We start from the raw sequence: 23,916 nt of genomic DNA, 5'->3' as shown, positions 1-23,916 counted from the left end.
TGATAAAAGCCTCATTTCCAAAATATATAGAGAATTGACTCTAATTTATAAGAAATCAAACCATTCTCCAATAGATAAATGGTCAAAGGATAAAAACAGACAGTTCTCAGACAAAGAAATTGAAACTATTTATAGACATATGAAAATATGCTCCAAATCATTTTTAATCAGCAAAATGCAAATTAAGACAACTCTGAGATACCACTACACATCTGTCAGATTGGCTAGAGTGACAGGGAAACCTAATGTGGAATGTTGGAGGAGATGTGGGAAAACAGGGACACTGTTACATTGTTGGTGGAATTGTGAACACATCCAGCCATTCTGGAGAGCGATTTGGAATTATGCTCAAAAAGTTATCAAACTGTGCATACCCTTTGATCCAGCAGTGTTTCTACTGGGCTTATACCCCAAAGAGATACTAAAGAAGGGAAAGGGACCTGTATGAGCCAAAATGTTTGTGGCAGCCCTGTTTGTAGTGGCTAGAAGCTGGAAAATGAATGGATGCCCATCAATTGGAGAATGGTTGCATAAATTGTGGTATATGAACGTTATGGAATATTATTGTTCTGTAAGGAACGACCAGCAGGATGAATACAGAGAGGACTGGCGAGACTTACATGAACTGATGCTAAGTGAAATGAGCAGAACCAGGAGATCATTATATACCTCAACAACGACATTGTTTGAGGATGTATTCTGATGGAAGTGGATCTCTTTGATAAAGAGAGCTAATCCAGTTTCAATTGATCAAGGATGGACAGAAGCAGCTACACCCAAAGAAAGAACACTGGGAAATGAATATAAACTGCTTGCATGTTTGTTTTTCTTCCCGGGTTATTTATACCTTCTGAATCCAATTCTCCCTGTGCAACAAGAGAACTGTTCGGTTCTGCACACATATATTGTATCTAGGATATACTGTAACCTACTCAACATGTAAAGGACTGCTTGCCATCCGGGGGAGGGAGTAGAGGGAGGGAAGGGAAAAATCAGGACAGAAGTGAGTGCAAGGGATAATGCTGTAAAAAATTATCCTGGCATGGGTTCTGTCAATAAAAAGTTATTTAAAAATTTTTTTAAATCCCCAATAGAAAAAAAAAAAATTAAGTAACGTCTTTCCAAGGCCTTAGGTTGTCTGAGGCATCAGCCATTCAGTAATTAAAGGCTAGGTAAGAATGAAGGCAAAACAAAATGTTTGTAGCAGCCCTGTTTGTAGTGGCTAGAAACTGGAAAATGAATGGATGCCCATCAATTGGAGAATGGCTGGGTAAATTGTGGTATATGAATGTTATGGAATATTATTGTTCTGTAAGAAATGACCAGCAGGATGAATACAGAGAGGACTGGCGAGACTTACATGAACTGATGCTAAGTGAAATGAGCAGAACCAGGAGATCATTATACACTTCGACAACGATATTGTATGAGGACATATTTTGATGGAAGTGGATTTCTTTGACAAAGAGACCTGAGTTTCAATTGATAAATGACAGACAAAAGCAGCTACACCCAAAGAAAGAACACTGGGAAACGAATGTGAACTATCTGCATTTTTGTTTTTCTTCCTGGGTTATTTATACCTTCTGAATCCAATTCTCCCTATGCAACAAGAGAACTGTTCGGTTCTGCAAACATATATTGTATCTAGGATATACTGCAACATATCCAACATATAAAGGACTGCTTGCCATCTAGGGGAGGGGGTGGAGGGAGGGAGGGAAAAAAAAATCGGAACAGAAGCGAGTGTCAATATAAAGTAATTATTAAATAAAAATTTAAAAAAAGGATGTAATAGAAATTAATAAAAGCAGAAAGGAACTAGAATTTTAAAAAAAGTTGGCAAAATCTGCCTGTAAAATGGGGGATTTTAGAAGTGATGGTAACTTCAGGAAGAACTGGAGGAAGGACTGAAGACATAGTAAGGATAGAGAACAGACAATGAAGTTCCAAAGAGAGATATGGGACTTTCCAAGTTCTTGAACAATAGAGTAATAGAAAAGTTGAGGGATCTTTGAGGATGACTGAGTTTTTCTGGAGGTATGAATAGATCATAGGAAATGAGTATGGTGAGGAAAGTACTATAAAATATGAGCTACTTTTATTATTAAAGGCATCATGTCACTGTAAATAAAGTATAAACAAAAGTTAAAAAAAAAAAAGAATGAAGGCAAAAGATGGCCTAATATGCTTTCACAAAAAGATCAATCTGGAAGGGAAAGACCCCTTTTCTATATGTATAAAACTGTTCTCACACTCTATGGGCTGCACCAAAATTGTCATTTCATTCCAACATCATTGGAAGCACATTTAGGTGAAATTGAAATCACTTAAAGACAATGGATGAGGCACAATTCTACCTGGCAAATGAGAACTAACTTCCACAAGAAATTTCCAGCTGCCATTTAATTTTTAAAGTAAAATACCTAATGAGCTCATAGCACATAACAGTTAAGGCAAATGAGCATTAAATTACCTTCAAGCAGAGTCTAGTGATTTGTAGTAATTCTTTCTCTAAGCCAGCTATTGCATTTTCAAAATGGCCCCCTGATTTGATGATGTCACAGCACGGGAAATTGAGAGGCTCTTTAGCTTGAATTGTAGTTTCGGATACTTATCTACCTGCCCTTTTTCTAAAATAGGATTTGATACTGACATTTATCAGTAGTAGAGGCAGCCTGAAACGTGTTCCAACATACAAATGTACGTTGGAAGCTTGAAGTCCTCCTGTACTTTTAGAAAAAAATCTTAAACCTGATAGGTCACAAAACAAACAATTATTCAATATTTTTAAATCCAAACCTGTTCAAATCTAGATATAGAGTGCTGATTCTCATGGATCTCAAAAGCAGTAGTTCTTAACATCAAGTCCACAAAGGAGTTCATGGAGTTCTTAAATGGAGAACAAAAGTAAGCAGCATTTAAAAAAAAAAAAAAAAGTAAATGGGACAGTATCCAGGAAGAAAGGGTGGCTGATGGGATCAAATGTAGCAGATGGGGCCAACAGTATGATAAATGGCTAATGTGTGATAGAGCAGTTTTAATAATAATAATAAGTTTTAAATTAGAGCATGCTCTAATGGGAAGAATATTGGGAATCAGAAAATTTAAGTTCTAATATCAACTCTGAATTCTAATCTCATCTCTGTGACCATAAGAATTCATTTAATCTCTTTGCTTTTCAACTATAAAATAAGGGGTTAGTTTGAATGATCTAATTGTAAATTCTACATCTTAACTGTGAAAATTGGTTCTTTAATTTTCTTGTCAGGGATAGACTTTATTTGTATATCTGCACTTTATCCAACTAATAAATATAGGTAATTTGCTGAACTTGTACACTTGTGAATAAATTTGGAGATTTTAAGCTTGAATAAAAAAATAACATCTAGTGGTACCCTCCACTAAAAGTAAAAGTTTAGAAAATAATGTAATGTAAAATAATGTAATTTGTTGAAATACAGTGTGATAACATTTGGAATATAGTTAACAAAACACCCATGACCATTAATCATTTGTGATTCCCCAAATTACTGATGACTGGCTACAACCATAGTGTCTGCCCTCCACAGCTACTTGCCAGAGCTACAAAGTAATTTGGGGTGTAGGGACCAAATTTGCCCAGTATCACCAGTCCAATTTCTACAACAGGTTCACAGAAGAACATGGAAGGTTATATAGCATAAGGTGGAAGTAGAGTTGGGGAAAGGGAGGAAGTATTGAGTAATAGGATCAGTGTGGCTATGTCAGAAGTAAGACCCATCATTTAAAAATATCATGTTTCAGGACAATAGTCTTATTTTTCTCACATTCCCTGTGAGTTTCTCCCTATTCTTGCTCTATTCCCTTTTCATATGATGGCCTACCCAGAAGCATCTCTAAGATGTCGTAGTGCCTCATGGATACCCCAGAGAACCTTGTCTCCTCAGAAGTCTCTTATTCCTCCACTCTACTGAATTTGCCTCAAACAGTTGGCATGAGAGCATCTCCTGGCTGTAGTAACACTGGTCAGAGCAGGAGTTCTTAACATCAAGTCCACAAAGGAGTTCATGGAGTTCTTAAATGGAGAACAAAAGTAAGCAGCATTTAAAAAAAAAAAAAAGTAAATGGGACAGTATCCAGGAGGAAAGGGTGGCTGATGGGATCAAATGTAGCAGATAGGGCAAACAGTATGACAAATGGAGTCAGTAGCTTCATGAGGTTATATCTGGTCCTGGCAAGTCACTTAATTCAGCTTGCCTCAGTTTCCTTATTTGCTAAATGATCTGGAGAAAGAAATGGCAAATCCCTCCAGTATCTTTGCCAAGAAAACTCCAAATGGGATTACAAAGAGTCAAACTCAACAACTTGTCTTCTGCTTGCCCTGAGCACAATGATTATTACATTCACCCACTCTTTGCTACCTACTAAGCCATGTGACTTTAGTAAGGTCATAGCCTTTCTCTGAGTTTCAATTTCCTCATCTACCAAACAAATGGGTTGGCCTAAATAATCCTTAAAGTTCTTGCTGGATTCACCATTCGATAGATTGCATAATCTCCTCAAGTTTCACATTAAAATATTTTATTTATTGAAACACAAACTGGTCTGCTTTATTCCCCGGAGAATGCATGTTTAATGTACAGGATAATGAAGTTAGGGAGAGGAGTACTGCCAAGGTGTCATTGCTGTTGCAATCTGATGTAACATCATGGAAGAAAAATAAATCCTCTAATTAAGAGGACTACTTGCAAATAAGATTAAATCTATCTTGCTGTTGTTAGAGAAAATGGAGATAGTTTGCTTTCATAAAGGATGCCTGCTGCTTTGGGACCAAAACACAAGCAGCAAGCAAGTTTCTAATCAACAAAACCCATTCTCATCTTCCTCAGCTTCCTCACCTACCCAGGGCTGAGTTGTAATTCTGAACAAATCAGAATGTACCTCCCTGCTGGTGCCATTCAATGAACTGCTGACAGCTGATCGTTTTTTTCAGTTTCACATGGAAATTAGGAGAGTATCACATGCCTACAAGAATGATCTTCAGTCAGGAGAGATGGCCAGAGCTGTAAGCAGTGGAAGAAAAGGGATTAAGAATGGCTTTAGAGTTTGTCAGAGCTGAATCTGAACATTCTACTTAGCCAGAAGTCATGGAACCCTCAGTTGGAAGGAAATCAAAGGATCTGTTCTGTCTGGTCAGTGCAAAGGGAACAACTGAGGAAATTATCTGAGCAAGTCTCACTACATTACTCAGATCCTTTGACCCAATCATTTCACTACCAGGGATACCCTCTAAAGCAGCCATAAACAGAAACAAAAATCTAATAAATACCAAAATATTCACAATAGCACTCTGTAGTAGCAAAAGGACAAAAGAAAGAAAAAACAAGGATCTAGGAAGAAGGAGGTTGTTCATCAATTGAAGAGTATCTTAAAAAAAAAACATTATTATATAATAAGAAATAATGACCATGGAGAGATTTAAAAAAAATATGTGAATTTCCTTTTCTCTAAAATGGGATAATAGAAGCATCTATTTTACAGGACTGTTATAAGAATGAAATTAGATAATATATTTAAAACACTTTGGTAAAACTTTTTGTAAAACCTTAAAGTGTTACATAAATGCTAGTTATAGTTTGTTCCTGGAGAAATCTTTATAAGGCTGTTAAAAGCTTTACCCAAAATTGTTACAATGAATCAACAGAGGAGGATGAAACTAGGGAAGTCTGATTACCAAGCTTCCGCACATTACTCTCAGCTGTAAATTCTGTCCTCATCAATTTATTAGAAAACTTACTGAATTTTTTTTTTCCTGAAAGTCATTTCAGTAAATACCTGAAAGACAAACATGTATATGGCACCAGAGTTTTGGAAGTTCAAATTCAACCTTATAAAGTTAGTAGCTATAAGATCCTGGACTCTGCTGTTGATTCATTGTAAAATTTTAGGTAACACTTTTAACCACCCAATAAAGGTTTCTCCATAAGCAAACTATGACTAATATTTATATAACACTTTAAGGTTTTTCTTTACCAAAGTGTTTTAAAAATATTATCTAATTTGATCCTTATAATAGTCCTGGTGAGCTAGGTGCTACAATTATTCCATTTTAGAGAAGAGGAAATTCTCATATTCCTAAAGTCTGTTTGCCTTAATTTCCACATTTGTGAAGTGGGAATAATAATAATAGCACCTACCTCCCAAAACTGTTGTGAAGATTAAATGTTTGGATAACCCTTAGCACAGAGCTTGGCATATAAGTCCTATATAAATGTGAGATATTATTATTAAGCAAAGCAAATGAATTTCTATTAAGCTGGTCCTACAATCAATTTTTTTGTCTTTATTTTAAAAACAACCCAAAACTTCAATTCAAGCACAGGAGGAAGAAGACTATAATAAGTGTATATTAATAATTCACCATTTACAAACAAGTGCTTTAATTTAGAAAAGTAGCCAGTGGAATTTGCCTTTTATTCACATAAATCCTATCTAAAAGTTAGATTTTATTTTCTTTTTTAAAATCTCCATACAGGAGATGGAAAGGGGAAACCACCAGTCTTACTTTCACTCTGTCCTGTTGATCTAAAAAAACACTAGCCTGAGAGTCAAAGAACCTGGGCTCCAGCACTTCCTACCTGTGTGATGCTGGGCACGTCATACCTTCAGGAACCTTAGAAGTCATGTTGTCAAGTCTCTCATTCATATCACCAGAAGTCACGAGGTAGGTATTTAAATTCAGGTGCTCTGACTCCAAAGTCAGGAATATTTTCATTGTACCATATATGTGTCTCTGAATTAGTTTCCTCATTTACAGAATGAGGATGGGAAGTAAAAGATCTCTAAGGTCCTACTCTAGACCAGTCATATTTGTTCTGTGTTTGACTCTTAAAAAATAAAATATAGCAAAAACAATAACAACAAAAACTTTGGTTACTTTTAATCAGGCTTCATAAGAGATATGGACAGTAACAAATCCATATCTGTAGCTCTGACTTATCCCCTTGCCCAAGACCTGACATTTTGCATAAATTCTGTCTTCTTATTTCCAGCTCTGTGCTAGACATTCCACTTGGAGACATTACCTTAAATGTACCATGTCACATCAAATTCAACTTGTCCAATGACAAAATCATCAGCATTCACCCTTCCTCCCCCAAACAGTTCTTCCTCCTGACTTTCTTTTTTTCTATTAATGGCACTACCATTCTCCCAGTCACCTAGAATTGAATCCTCTGTCATCTTTGACACTTCTATCTCCTTCTATCTCGCTAACCCCAAATTCAATCAATCACGAAGTCCCATCAAGTACACTTCCAAAAATTTTCTTTAAAAAAATTATATATATATATATAGACACACATATATATGTGTGCAGATATATAGGTGTGTATATATAGTGTGTGTATGTATACATACATAAATTTATAGGTATATATGTGTATATGTATACACACACACATATATATAATTGATATTAACTTCCATGAACAAATACAAGTTTTTAAATGTATCAAGAATCTTAGAAAAGAAAAACAAACAAAATCGACTATATGTGCCTATAAATTTCTGTCATTTACAAATTGTTAACCTTCCAATGAAGAGAATATGCATTTGTTTAACTTGGTAATAATTTAATCCTAAATAAAACCAACAATCATCATATATTTATTTGGCATCTACTATGTTTCAGGCTATTGGTTGATTATTGAAGATAAATACAAACACAAATAATGAAAAAAAGCCCTTCTCTCAAGCAGCTTACACTTTTTGTGACTCCTTATTGTGTTTTCTACACTTGCCATGGATTCTCACAATATCTTCTATGTACCTTTTTTTTATTCCTAGGACCTCACCCAGTTTAGGCATTTTACTTGAATTATTGAATCAATCTATTGGGTAATTCTCCCTTGCCTCTAGTATCCTTATTCTTATTCCACCTACCCTTCAGTGTATACTGTCTTCCTGAAACACAACTTTGATCTTGTCATTCCTTTGACCAAAAACCATTAGAAGTTCCCCATAATATGGTGAATAAAAATCAAATTTCCTAGCCTAGTCCTAGTATGGCCCCTCCATAGACTCTCTCTCCCTATTTTTACAGTGTTATTTTCCAGAATTTCTTTTCATAAACTTGCCTTTCCAGCCAGCCATCATTCCTTTACTTTTCCCTTGCTTCCTCTGTTCCACTTTACATGTGATGCTCTTCCTTTCACATCACCTTTCAAAAGGCTCTCTAATATTTCAACATTCAATTTAAATGCTACCTGTTTCTGGAAGCTTTTCCGATTGCTTTCAACTCTTCTAGCCCCTTAGTATCTGACCCAATGTCACATTTTATTAACTTAGACCTAGAAGGAACTTAATCCTTATCAGATCAATGACCTTTTCCAAAACATCTTAATTATAACGGCTTCTTTCTTTTAATTATTTCTTACTTAATTCATACATAATTGCTTTTGCATTTTTATTTGAATGTTGTCTCCCGATTAGATTGTAAACTCCTTGGTGTCAGGCACTGCCTTGTTGCTTCTTTTTGTATCCCTAGCACAGTAGATACTTAATAAAAGTTTATTGGTTGATAGACTTCTTTTTACAGATGAGGAAATTGAGAGCCACAAATGTACAATGACATCTCCTGAGTCACACAAGTAGTAAAAAAAACAGAGATTTCAAATTCAGGGGAATAAAACACTATGGAGATTGCAACTTTCCTTAACATATACTTTTTTTCCCCCTGCTCTTTCCAAACTAAATTTTTGGACAAGTTATTTGAATCCTTTCCTTCCCTCCTCCCACCCTCTCCCCACAGTTGTTATTTGGTCTTAAAAAGCAGTAGTATGAAAAAAGAAGTTTTAATCAACCTTCTTTACAAGGCTCAACATGAAGAAGGCAGAAGAATGTTGTCTGATCCCAGAGGCTCTGGATTTGAGCATCAGATCTGACTCCAAATACCTAATTATGAGCACTTGTTGCTTAGAATAATAATACTTGCCATACTGTTGAAGCCCTACTCTCCCACATGGTGATTCCTTGTTTGAGGTGACCATTTTAGGAAGGACTCCAATCATATTTTATCTCACATCTGGACTCACTCTCCAAATTCTTTCTCTTGTTCCTTATTGGCTGCCTTACTTTCCTATCCTGCTCCTTTGTACTTTTCCTATTTATAACTGTCTTTTCCTTTAGATTGCAAGCTCCTTAAGGGTAGGGACCATCTTGTCTGCTTGTATTGCCTCTGCTAGTAGTGATATAGTTACTAGCATATAATAAGTGCTTAATAAGTGCTTAATCTACCCACCATACAGGATTTTTCTGGGAAAAGTACTTTATAAAATTTGAAGCATTTTAAGTAATGTGAGAAATTACTAATTCTTCCTCCTGTTTATGTGATTATCTTAGCATCCATATTAGCCCCATTCATACAGATGTGGTCAAGAGAATAATGTATTACATTATTCTACCAATTATTTTGTCTATTAAAAAAAACTAGTTTACTTGCTTTGATTTCCACTCCATCCAACTAGATTGCCCACTTGTTTTGGCCCAGTCCAAGTTCAGTCACAGTGTGCAACTTTGTAAATCAACTAGGATTCAGAGAAAGCCTCCCACTGCTTGCTCCTCTGCCTTTACTCAACAGTACAAAAGATGAGAGGGAAGAAACCTAAAAGAGCAAGAGGTAATTTATTAAGAGCTGGCTGGAAAGAAAAAAAGACTTCTCCAGCTTTTATTCATAGAAGACATTACAGAAACCAAAGCTTTGTTGATTCACAGACTTCCATGTGACACTGAAACATTTTAACTTAAAGCTGATCCCATAGGGCATCTTGGAAGAGACAATATCAGGAAATTGAGAGCACATCTGCAATACTATTAAATAGTTTGGCTTCTTGAATATGTTCTTTTTGCAAAAGAATACACTGGATGTGCAATCAAGTCAAGTGTTCAGTGAAACACTAATCCAAGTGGTAGTGTGTATAGATTGTTAGAATTGGATCAGGAAGATCTAAATTCACATTCTGCCTTTGAAACTTCCTAGTTACATAATCTTGAGTGTTATTTTAATCTCTCTCAGCTTGAATTTCCTCAACTATAAAATGAGGATAATAATAGCACTTGCCCCACAGGTTTGTGGTAGACACCAAATGAAACCTTATATGTTCATTTTGTAAAATTTATAACTTATATGAAAATTAGCTCTTATTTGCAGATGAAAAATATGCAGAACCAGTAGAAAAATGTACACAATAACCACAATAATATCAAAGTTAGACAACATCACAAGACTTCAGAAGTCTAGATTAACTAAGTGATCAGTTATGACCAAAAGAAAGAAGTAAGCTTCCTTCTTCTTAGGAGAAAATTGGGGGACAATAGGGCAGAATGTGAAACATTTATAGCAAGTTGATTTTTTTTCCCTATTTAATTGTATCCTTTGCTTAAAAAAAAAATTTCTGCTGAGGAAGGAATCAAATGGAAAGTGATAGTGTTAAAAGGAGGGGGCATCAAATTCTAATCTTAAACAACATATCAAAAAGAAAACTCATTATCTTTCTCTCCAAGCTCATCTGTCTTCTAAAATTCCTTGTTCCTGTTAACAGTTCCACTATCATTCCATCATTCAAGATCACAACCCGAGTGTCAAACTCAAACTATCTCACTCACCCCATATATCCAAGAAGTTGTCAGATTCTGTCATTTTTATCTCCACAACATTTCTCAGATATGTCCTCTATTCTTCACTTATACAGCCACCACCTGAGTTGAGGTCCTCATCAATTCTCACTAGGATCTACAGCAATAGCCTCATAATTGGACTCCTGGTCTCAAGTTTTCTCCCATTCCAATCCATCTTCCAATATAACCTCTAAAGTCATTTCCTTAAAACACAAGTGACCATCTCACTACCCTATCCAATAAATTACAGTTACCTCTACAATCAAATATAAACTCCTCTCTTTAGCATTTTAGCATTTAGCATTTTATGGAAGTTCTCCATAACCTGAGTGCTCCTTTCTATCTAATTTTTGAATGTCATATACTCCATGGTCAGCTATACTGACTTAGCGTTCCTTACTTACCTCCACCTCCACCTCCCATGTCCACATTTTTACACTGCCTATCCATTATGCTGGATTGTTCTACTTCCTCCCTGTTAGAATGTCTAGCTTCTTTCCAGTTTCAGAGCAAACTCTTTCATCTGCAAAGGTCTACCTCCCAGATGGTAATACCCTCCCTCTCTGGTTACCTTGTATGTCCTTTTTCTGTATATTCTCCGCACCAATTTATATGCCCAGTGCCTTTAAAACACAAACTCTTTAAAGACCAGATCTATTTTCATTTTTTCCTCTCTACTACAATGTCAGGTCAATAGTAAGTACTTAAAACACATCTGTTGGTTGATTACTTGATTGATGTGAGAACAGCCTGGAATTCAATCTTAGGAAAGCAAAGAAAGAAAACCTCCTCCTAAGGGTTTGACAAGCACTGAGGCTGAAAGCAGTGGAATGATATCACCTAGAATCCAGGTCTATCAAAAACAGAGATTAATTGGAATGAAGTAAAGAAAATGCTTCATTAGTTTTGGAAGATCAGGCAAACATCCCAAATTCAAACCACTTCCTGTTTATTAGAGTTCAAACTTAATCACTCTAGTTAAGGGTTTATACATGATACAGCCTAAAAAAGAGTCTTCAGTGGGCATAAGTAATGTCATAGATGAATTTACTTCATACTTTTCCTTAAAAGGCATTGGTCATTTATTCTTTCCCAATATTTCTAAAAATTTATGTAGTGAATCTCAAGAGACCTGAACTGTCACTCAAATTTTCTGTCTGCAAATTTCATATGTTCAGCTTTATCTACTTATACTGTTTGGATGCCCTGACTCATTTTCCCCTCATTTTCTTGATGAGTGGTAGAAAATGAGGTCCCCTGAAAGCCACAGATGAAGGCAATGGCCAAAAACATGCTAATCTGAAAAGACCTGTGGCTTCCATTAGGGGGCATGAAATCCTAAATAAAAATTACCTCATTTCTGAAATCATCCCCTTTTCCAAACTGAGGATGAACTGGGACAAAGAAGGAGCCATTTAATCTCAATGCACTTGCCACAGTGGAAAATTCAGAGTGTTGTCATAAAGAAATTACAGCTATTTTTCTGCTTCTTTTAGTGTTTTTCTACAATGGATGAAAACATGATTTTCCTAAATCATCAGATAATAACCCATGTGAACAGACATCCAGTATAATCAGTCAATCTTGGTTCCCTGGTTATCCAAAACAATTGCCTGCTTCCATGGTAACCTAATTTTTTAGCCTGATGAGATAAAACAGTCTAGTGCCCCTGTAAATATCCTGCACTTCAAAGACAAGTATGAAAAAACTAGAATAGACACATTCTAAAAGATAGTATAGCATTTTAAGTGTTCCTCTCATACCAAATAGCACAGTTGGTCCTTCAGACATCCTAGGTTCCAGGTACTCAAAGAGTCTGAATCCACTTAAAACTTTAAAGCTCATGAGCCCCCACCAATATGTTTACATTTACCAGCTAGCTAAGGGAGACAGTTCAAAACAAAGGCACTTAATGAAATATTATAATAATAAAACTAGCAATGAAATACTTTCCCCATAAATTGGAGCATATTTTCCAGTCTCATAGATATCATCTCATTGAGAATAAGGGCCATAGCAAACTTACAGGAATTCAAGTCATTCCACAATTGATAAATGGTCAAAGGATATGAACAGACAATTTCAGATGAAAAAATTAAAGCCATTTATAGTCACATAAAAAATGTTCTCAATCACCATTGTTTAGAGAAATGCAAATTAAGAAGACTCTGAGGTATCATTTCACACCTATCAGATTGGCAAAGATAATAAAAATTAGGAGAAATGTTGGATGGGTATAGGAAAACTAGGACAGTACTGCATTGTTGGTGGAATTGTGAAATTGTCCAACCATTCTGGAGAACAATTTGGAACTATGCCCAAGGGGCTATAAAACTGTGCACACCCTTTGATGATTAACTATGATAGACCTAGCTCTTCTCAGCAATGCAGTGATCCAAGACCATTCTGATAAAGTGGGATGGAAAATACCATCTGCATCCAGAGAGAGAACTATGGAGACTGATTATGGATTGAGGCATGATCTTTTCACCTTTTTTTTGTTTGTTTGCTTTTTCTTTCTTGTTTTTTTCCCCTTTTGGTCTTATTTTTCTTGCACAACCTGATAAATATGGAAATATGTTTAATAGTGTTGTACATGTAAAATCCTGTGTTAGGTTGCTTCCTGTCTTAGGGAGCAGAGAGGAATAAGGGAGGGAGAAACAATTTGGAACACAAAAATGAATGTTGAAAATTATCTTTACATGTATTTGGGGAAATGAAATGCTATTAAGAAAAAGAAAGAGAGAGAGAATAGTGAATCCATATAAGGAGGTGCACAGGTAGAGAATATATGTAGCCAGGACACATACATACACAGAGATGCATCTGTAGGAAATGCATGTGGCCAAAGCACATGTACAGAAGCAACTTCTACCTTCTGTATGAAACCTTTGCTAATCCTTTTTAGTCCTAGTACCTTCCCCTTTGGATCATTTCCAAGTTATACTGTATTTTTCTTGTTTGTACATAATTGTTTGCATGCTGTCTTCCCTATTTGATTATGAGGTCCTTGAGAACAGGGGCTATATTTTACCTTTCTTTGTATTCCCAACACTTGGTACAATGCCTGGTACATCCTAAGTGTTTAACATTGACTGGTTGATTGATATATGGTTGCGGTGAGATTGTTTTATATTGATCTTCTGTGGCCATTACTTGACTTTGCTCTATTGGGTGGTTGATGGTAGTTAATGTCAATTTATGGCTTTAGCAGGAATAAGAGTATAGAACTTCTCTTTACTACTTTTGCTTTTAGCTTTCATCCTCTGATGAAGTGCTATTTTGTCCTTATAGAAATAGATTCTGTATTTGATTTTTTTTAACTTAAAGGATAACAAATTTTAACAATATTTTTTTTGCCAGTTTTAGATTTTATTCTGTAGGACAAGAATTGCATTTCTACTTGTTTATAGTTCTGATAAAGTAATGTTATTTGCTTTTCTCCCTTTCCATACATTGAAGTATTCACAGGACTTAGATTTACATGCACTCAGCTTTGGCTAAAATTTGGGTTCTTAAATTTTTTAGCTATAACTATTTTAAAAAATCCAATATATCCAGTCATTTAATTGGGGGAGCTTGGGAGCTGGGGAAACTTCAAGGGTTTTTTTATTCCCATGAGATCTGTTTCTCCAAGCTTGGTCAATGCATGGGTATTTCCTTTCCAGAAAGAGATTCCTTACCCCAAGCACTACAAATTTTACAATGCAGAACACTAATTAGTGCCTGAAATTTAGATCTTTTTTATTTTCACTTCAAATTACCAGTCACTAAAGATAACCTCTCTATTAGAAGTCTCACTCTGACTTAGGGTTAGAAATTATATGTCAATGCCTGCAAAATTATGGGGATATTGCCCTCTAAACCAATTTCAGTGGGCTCTGCCACAGATCTGCCACAAAGCTATGTGAGTCTAACCTGCCATAGTCTTTCAGGGGAATTTTTGTTTTCCATGACTGAATCTAAACAGACACAAAAGCTGAATCCAAAAGGTAAGATCATTGTCTTCTCTAATTCCTTTTAATATCAGTATGTGGCCATTAACCTTTCTGTAACTTGAACTCATCCTAAATAAAGTCCTTCATCATGTGGAAATCTCTTAAACATCTATGTTTTCAACCGATACATTGCTAGAATTTCAACCTTGAAATTATGCCTTTTGAACATTATCTGAAGACAAGACTTAGGGTAGATATAATAGCTATTTTAAATATTTGAAAGGCTAATACATGGACTTATTTTGCATGGCCAGGATAATAGAATCAAGAATAATAGGAGATGGTGGCAGAGAGGCAAATATATATTTTCCATCAAGAAAATCTATGTTGGTTATATAAGGAAAGACTCTCATAATTAGTGGTATCCAAAGGAGGAATAAGTAGCCTGGAGGTCACAGAGTGATGTCTAGAATGGAAAAGGAATAAAGGCCAATAATCTAATCCAATCCAATTTTATGGATGAGGAAACTTAAGTCAAAGGAAGTTCAATGACTTGGACAAAATGTAAATAAGCTTCAATGGCAGTATTTGAACCCAGGTTTTCTAGATTCACTGCCTATTTTTTCTCAGTTTCCAGAACTGCAATTAGCCTGGAACAAATAGGCCTGTAGCCTTAGGTACCTAGGTATATCTGGAGATAAGAGAGATTTTTCTCTAAGAAAATAAGTTTCTTTGCTCACTTCCCCATTGATGCCCACCGAGGCTGTCTTCCATACCACTGTCCCCAGTCTGACCTTCATCCTGTCTCCTTAAGAAAGTAAGTAGATTGAACTTTCCTTTCAGGATTACTGTAGTTCCCCTCTCCTGGGACTCTTCTTCTCTTCCTACCATCCAACTCTGTTGTGGGTAAAGACTACAAGGCCCCCTCTCCTAGGAGCAACTGTGCCAGTGGTTAGGTTGTTTATATTCAGTGCTTTCATGACCCAGAAATGTTGTCATGGGATGCAAAAAACAAAACAAAATATGTAGTCATAGCTAGGGCTAGATAGTGGAGGGGGAAAGTCCTCCTCACTAGAGTTTTTGAAACAAAGAAGGAAGATCACTTGTCAGTTATTTTGTGGAAGCCCTATTTTGTAGAAGGGCTGCTTCCTCAGCTGTAAGGTAGATTAGCTGGCTTCTAAGAGCCCTTCCAACACAGAGATTTTGTTGTTCTATGAGATGAAGAGTGTTGGAAATAGAAAAAAAGGACTAGAGGGTAGTTTCCATCAAGGAAACCATATCCCTCAACCCAGAGATGAGACAAAATCTCCATGTTCCAGTCACTCCCCAAACAGATAGAGTTTCCTCTTTCTAAGACTACTTGGATCTTTCTCTAAAGCACCTTTAGTGTTTTGAGTTGCACAACTTCCTATTTCCATCCCTCTTTTGGTATACTACATTGAAATTCAACAGGTCACAGGTAGTTTTTCTATAAATACCCACTTGAATGATGTGCTCCAATGAGAAGCACTTTATAGCCAGGGCGATCTGTGAAATGTATTCACAAATGAAACCTTCAAATGGCATTTGGAGGTGATGGCTCAGCAGACACTGTCTTATAAATTGAAATGTATAAATCACCAATACTAGCTGAGGAAAGGGGGAGAAATGCACTTCACTAAATGTAGATTCTGTTCCAAAGTACAGTCAATTCTCAACCATACAGAGAATGAACATTTAGATTTGGGGTTATCTGAGAATCATAGTTCTCTTCTTCCCTCCTTCCCTAACTTTGCACTGTTCTCTATACTTTAGCAACTGTGTTGTCAGTTAAATGGACAATGAAAAAAAAAAGGTGAAATTCAAATCAGTCCATTCTATTTCAACACAGCTATTATGATAAGTACTTTAGTAGAAGTAGAGATTATAAATAACTATGTCCAAAATTAGGCTTCTGAATTAAGTTGTTCCCCTATTGCTTTGTGTAGTCAAGTGGGCTATCACAGATTTTGAATTTAATTATTATTATTAGTGATGATAATGATGATATTAACTTGACTTAATATTTTATAAATATGTTGTAGAGATAATATTATACATCTTAATCTTAATTGATCTTCATACATTTCCAGGTAAGGAAAGGAGTGCAAATATCACTGTCCCCATATCACAAATGAAGAGATAAGGTCAGTGAGGTCCTTATGTACTTTGCCTAAGATTACAAAGTGAGGAAAACAAAATTTGATCCAAATTTTTCATTACCTAGTACATGCTTTCACCATATATACCACACTATCTCATATACCATACTATCTGTGTGTATAAAATTAAATTTTGCAGCTCAACAAATGTTGAGTTGAAAAAAATGTTCATTACACAACTACTATAAACAGAGCATAGTATTATATCTCAAAGATTCAAAAATACATATATATATTCCTCCCCTCAGGTAGCTAAAATCCTATTAAGAGGAGATAACACATACACCAATAAGTAAATACAAAAAAAAATACAAAGAAATGGGAAATAATTTTAACAGGAAGAATGCACTAATCACTAATTTAGGAGGTAGAACTTCAGCTGAGTTTTGATGGGAAACAGGGAATCAAAGAGACAAAAGTGTAAAGGAAATATATCCAAAATAGTCTTCTGTCAAGACACAGAAAAGAAAATGGAATGGCATGTCCAGTGAACACCTAATAGAAAAGAATTTGTGAAGGAAAGCAATAGGAAATAAAACTGGAAAGATAGAGGAGAGATCGTGGCGGGATTAAAGTGTCAAGTTGAAAATTTTTATTTTACATCCTTGAGACAATTGGAAACCACTGAAAATTTATGCATAACAGAGTAGTATGATCATATCTAAATTTTAAGACAGTCACTTTGCTAGATATGTGGAGGATGGATTGAAGAGGGGAGAAAGCAAACATGGAGATATACTCCTCACTTCTACCTGCTGGCTTCCCTACAGACTCCCCTCAGTGATAATATCTTACCTGTGAAATTGTCTTCTAGCTATAATATACATATATACTATACAGATCTTGTCACTGCCTTTCTTTGTACCTCTAGTACTTAATACAATGTTCGGCATTGGCATATAATAAATAATTAATAAATACTTGTTGACTGATCGACAACTGAAAAGGCTATTATAAAACATCTGAAAATGTAAGTTTTCCGCGACATTTTTCATCTTTCCATTTATCTATTCTTCCATTTGCCAGACATTCTTACAATGGGATCCATGAACTTTTTTTTAAAAAGTATTTTGATAATCACATTTCAACAAAATAGATTTTCTTTATAATCTTATTATCTCATTTTATGCATTTAAAACCATTGTTCTGAAAAGAGGGCCATATGCTTTACTCTCCTACCAAATGGGACCATGATATAAAAAGATTAAGAACCTTCTTCTAGCTAATCCAAATTGATTCATTATGCTCATTCATAGGTATTCTAGTTAGTCCTGCAGAAAATAGATGCAGTTCCCATCCTCACCAAAAATAATCCTTGCCAACTGTGATAGCTGGAAGAGCAAAGTCATCACAGGGGTATGCTGGAGCCAGTTCTTACCTGCTTGAGAGAGGATTATTAAAATTTCAATATGCTCATTTACACTTTAGTAATCAGCAAATGCTGCAAATAAGGGCTTGATTTATTGCTGTTTTGATCCTCCAGGTGTAAGGGAATAATGGAGAAAATATTAATAATGCAGATTAGACTTAAAAGTTGGTAGGGTACACATTTTTTCCAGAGAGCTGGTTGTTAAACATTTACCAGCACACCTGCTCCTGTGCTTCCTGAAGTGGGACTGAAATAATTAATTGCTCTCTTGACTAATAGTTTCTGCCTTCAAAGCTACTTGACATATTAGGATCAAAGGCACTGGGATTCTTAAACCTTTTTCTATGTCATGGATCCTTTTGGCAGGCTGGTGAAGCCTAGGCTTCCCTCTCATTTTTAAATGCATGAAGTATATGGGATTACAAAAGAAACCAATAATAGTAAAATAAGTTATCAATTTTAAAAGATTGGCAGGCTACATGTTAAAAAGTCCCAATTTAAAGCTAAAAAATTAATGGCATCTTAGATTCAGAACTGAAAGGGATGACATTTGTCATATAACACATTCTTTACAAATGAGTAAAATAAAGTACAGAAAAGAATGTTAGAAATTGTCCAGTACAATTTCTACATTTTTCAGATGCGGGAAATGAAGCCTGAAGAAGCTAAGTGACCTAGCCAAGATCATGCAAATAATTTAGAGGAAGTAGAAGCCAGCTCTCTTAAGCTGAATATAAGAAAAGTGTACTGGAAACTAGCTTCCAAAAATGATACTCTTTTATCCCATATTGTTACTAGTTGTGATGAACAAGACCAGAAAATTCCTATGATACCCAGTCAGTAGATACATGGTTTAGGGGTTCAGAATTTCACTGGAAATATTCAATGGGCCTTCACTCAGGAGCAGTGTTAAGCATGAGGTGAAGGTGGGTGAAGAACAGCCAAATGCTATTTATCTCTTTAATGTTCCTTCTGATAATAATAATATAAAAATACTTGACCTTTATACAGTGATTTTAATATTTGTAAAGGACTTTTCATAAGTTATTCATTTGGACCATGCAAAAACCCAGCAAGGTAAATACCATTGATTTTATCTCTATTTCACAGATTAAGAAACTGAGGCTTAGGGTACTAGTTGATTTGTCCATGTCCAAATCAACTAGTAAATTTCAGAGGTCATATTTAAAAACAGATCTCTCTGACTCCAAGTTCAGCATTCCATGTATTGTAGATTAACTTAGAATACACTAGAAAATCTGCCAACTGGAATAGCCCAACTTTACATAGAACTTCAAATTATTTCAACTCTCTCTCTCTCTCTCTGTCTCTCTCTCTCTCTCTCTCTCTCTCTCTCTCTCTCTCTCTCTCTCTCTGTCTCTTTCTCTCTCTCTCTCAATTGTCCATATATGTTCAATATGTCCATACTGATCTCTATGCATGCTGTCCAAGTTCTTAGAGGATGAATTTACTTTGTTCCATATCAAGAGACTAGAATGTAAGTTTATTAATTTGCAAAGGAGAGAAAGTTTACTCAACAATTCAATCTTAATTTGGTCTAATTTTTGATCAGGGTCTTAGAATAAGAATAAAAATAATCAGAATTTGGGATCTGAGCTCTAAAAACCTTTTCCCCCATATCTGCAGAATAAAGAACTCTTCTATTTAGGTTCGATTCAACCCAAAATAACAAAAATTTATTAACTATCCAGAAGTCACATCTGTCTATTAAGCATACATATGGATGTCTCTATCTAGGATATGCCTTTTTTTCCATAATAAAAATATGTGAAAAATCCATCTAGAGATTTAGTTACCAAGCAAGCATGAAATCAGAGTAAAGAGCACTGGGTGGTCATGAGGGATGTTTCATTCACAGAGGTTGTACTAGAATCTGATGATTTATCCATGTTCTGTAATATAGTATATCTTTCTGGTGACTGAAATGTTTGCATCTACCACATTCAGTGCTCTCTCCTGGATAGTATTACTGACAAACTAATAATAAATCCTTCCATTCTCCTTTTCAGTATTCTCACTGACCACCAGAACCTTTTGTTCAGCTTTGTCAGCAAGTCATCATTTCTTATTTCAATGGATTTCAACACTTTTTTTAATGCCTAAAAGAGTATCTTAAATTTAATGGATGAATGAGTTCAATCAAAAACTTTTTTGTGACTTATCTTCTATTTTTGACTTTTCAGGTCAGTGATCAGATCACACAAGTTAATTAATACTTGGAACAACATTTTCCATGCCATTCTAATTAGCCTTAGAAATGTCATTCAAGAACTTGGCCCTCCTGTTCAAAGGTTCATGCAATACTTATTCAGGACTTCAAGAGGAAACTTGTCCTCCTCTACTAAAGGCACAGTTGTATGAGGGAAAGATCACTGGACTAGAAATCATGAGGCCTGAGTTCTAGTTCTAGATGGGCCATAATCAAGTTCCTGTTACCTTAAATAAGTCAATTCCTTTGAATATCAATTTCTGCATATGTAAAAGGAGGGCACTGAATCAGATTCAGTTCAATACACTCCAAAAAAAAAAAAAAAGGCATTTAAATATCATTTATGTGTATGGTATCTGTTGTGCTAAGAGAGTAAAGACAAAAGGAAAAACAAATTCTGTTTTCAAGGAGCTAATATCATTATATTAATTATATAAAGGAGTTATAATAATATTCTTTACTGAGGGAATACAGAATATTAATAGTTAAGTATTTTACATAATAACTTAAGGAGAGAGAAAGCAAAATCACCTGAGAAAAGCAGGAAAGATTTCTCAGAATAAGTGGACAATCACTTAAATTCTTTCAAACTCAGTTTTGTCATCTGAAAAAGGATGATAATAATAGCACCTACCTCACAAAGTTGTGGGAAGGATTAAATGAGGTATGAAACAATATATGTAGAATGACTTGTAAAGAACCATGTAAATATTAAATATTACTATCAGGAATACTGAAGAAAGTTAGGGATTCTAAGAGCTGTAAGAGTAAGCAATACCTTCCAGTTTGAGAAGTAGCTGGCAAAGGAAAGGAAAAGGCAAAGATGTGGAAATGAGAGTAACGAATTGGGGGAAGTATAAGTAGGCAAATTTGGTTGGACAAAGATTATATAACATTGTAAGCCTAAAAATGTGGGTTAGAACCAGGTTAAGTGAGACTTTAAAATGCCAACTTCAGGAATTTGTATTTTCTTCTAAAAGCAATAAGGAACTCCTGAAGAGTTTTTTGTTTGTTTGTTTGTTTGTTTGTTTTCTTGCTGAGGCAATTGGGGTTAAGTGACTTGCCCAGGGTCACACAGCCAGGAAGTGTTAAGTGTCTGAGATCAGATTTGAATTCAGGTCCTCCTGACTTCAGGGATGGTGCTCTATCCACTGGATCAACTAGCTGCCCCAACCCTGAAGAATTTCAAACAGGGGAATAGCAGATTATCTCTCAACTCCTTCTAGAGCAAATCTTTGGATTCTATACACATCTAGTGAAATGTTTTACTTTTGTTCAAAAAGTTGATCTTAGTATTCAAAGCTTTAATACACTATACAAAACAAGATACATACCAGAGATGCAAAAATATAGCTGGACACTATTGTTTTTCTTTTCATTTATGGTTAACCTACTTCCTAGGGTAAACAGGACCAAAGTCCAAAAAATGGCGTAGATCTGAGACCATGTCATGCCATTTAGCCAGAAAGTATTTATTGAGCACCTACTATGTGCCAGGTACTGTGTTAAGTGATGGAGACAGTCACTACTCTCAAAAACCTCAGATCTAATTGGGTGGGGTGATAGACAGGCAAAAACCTATGTACAAACAAGCTATATACAGGATAAATTGGGGGGATAAATCAACAGGAGGAATTCATTAAGATTAAGAGAGCTTGGGAAAACTGTCTTGTAGAAGAGGGGATTCTAGCTGGGATTTGAAAGAGGCCATGCAAGATCTTTCCTGAGGTCCAGAGCCATTGCTGCCCTTTACTTCTTGAATTTATTTTGTTTTAATTTGCATTGACTTTGCATTTATTTCTCAGTGTATATAGTTTACTACCACATGCCCACATTAGAATATGAGCTATTTAAGAGATCGAATATTTTTCTTTTCTTTACATCTCAACCCTTAGCACAGTGCTATTGTATACGTAAGACAGCTAATAAATATTTGTTATATTTAATACATGTTGGAATCGGAAGAGGGAATGAGTATTTATTAAGCTCCTAGTATGTGCCAGCCATCATGCTAAGTGCTTTATAGATATCATCTCATCTGATCTCATAACAACTCTGGGAGATAGATGCTAATATGTTCCCCACTTTACAGCTGAAGAAAGTGAGATAGCCAGAGATGAAGTAACTCACCTGAGTCAGACAGCTAGAAAGCTTGATTTGAGCTCCTGACTCCAGGACTCCAGCTTGCCTCACCAAGTGCCAGAGGGCCCTTAGGTCACATTCACAAAACTGCACAAATAATTTCAGGCAAATGATGTTCCAAGACTATTAAGGCCTCCTACTATATTTGAAGAAGATATATTTCCCTTCTCAGCCTTTCTAAGACAGGCACAAAGCTTAAGCTAGGAAACCACCTTTGCTGAATCCTGGGACCTGAATAGATCATTAGTTCCATGTATTAAAATTTCTGGTGGTAATCCAAGACACAATAAATTAATATAAGAGCTTTGGATAGCTGTACCATACCAGCTCCCCCACGCATTATCTCAAGTGTTGCATCAGGTATTTATAACACAATAAGCTTTTATTCCAGCTAGAGGGCACAGTGATGACTAGCTGGTACAAGGACAGAGAGGTAGCACAATGGACAGAGTCAGAACCTCAGGTAAAATTTGACCTAAGGCACTTCCTAGCTATGTGACCCTGGATAAGACATTTAACCCCATACTGCTTCAATTTCTCATCTATAAAATGATTGGAGAAGGAAATGGCAAACCACTCTAATATCTTTGCCACAAAAATCCCAAATGGTGCCATAGAGAGTCCGCCATGACTGAAATGACTCAACAACAACCATAAAAAGCATTTCTTAATGTGCCATCACTACTTGGCACTGTGATAGACCCTAAAGAGATACAAAAAGCAAAACACTGACTGTCTTCTAGGAATACGATAGCAAATACAAAATGATAATGGAGGGATAGCACTAACAACTTGAAAGCATCAGGATGAGCCTCTTGTAAGGGTTAACATGAGCTGATCTTGAAAGCTAGCTAGGGACTCTAGGAGGCAGACATAAGGGTGGAATGGGTACCCCTCGTGCAAAAAGCAGAGAGACCAGAAACGGAATGCCATGTCTGGAAAGTAGACTAATTTGTCTGGCACATAGTAGGCCCTTGTTTATTGATGCAGAGTAGGACTTGGCAAACCATGACAGATGGCCCCATTTTGTTGACCCAGCTAAGAATGGTTTTTACATTTTAAAAAATAATTTTGCTACATTTAAAAAAGGTAAAAGTCATTCTTAGTTCGCTATAGATAGAGATGGAGTGCTGAAATTATAGTTTGCTGACCCTTAATGTAAAGTCTGGCCAGCTAGATGGATCAGTGGATACAGTACCAGGCCTGGAATAAGAAAGACTCATCTTTCTAAGTTCAAATCTGTCCTTCGACATTTTATAGCTATGGTTAAGTCATTTAACTCTACTTTAGTTTTTTCATCTGTCAAATCAGCTGGAGAAAAAAATGACAGATCACTCTCTGTTTCTTTGCCGAGAAAACCCCAAACAGGGTCCACAAAAAGTTGGGTACAACTGAACA

The sequence above is a fragment of the Antechinus flavipes genome, chromosome 2, assembly GCF_016432865.1.
Source record: "Antechinus flavipes isolate AdamAnt ecotype Samford, QLD, Australia chromosome 2, AdamAnt_v2, whole genome shotgun sequence".
NCBI lineage: Eukaryota > Metazoa > Chordata > Mammalia > Dasyuromorphia > Dasyuridae > Antechinus > Antechinus flavipes.
This window is presented reverse-complemented; position numbering follows the sequence as displayed.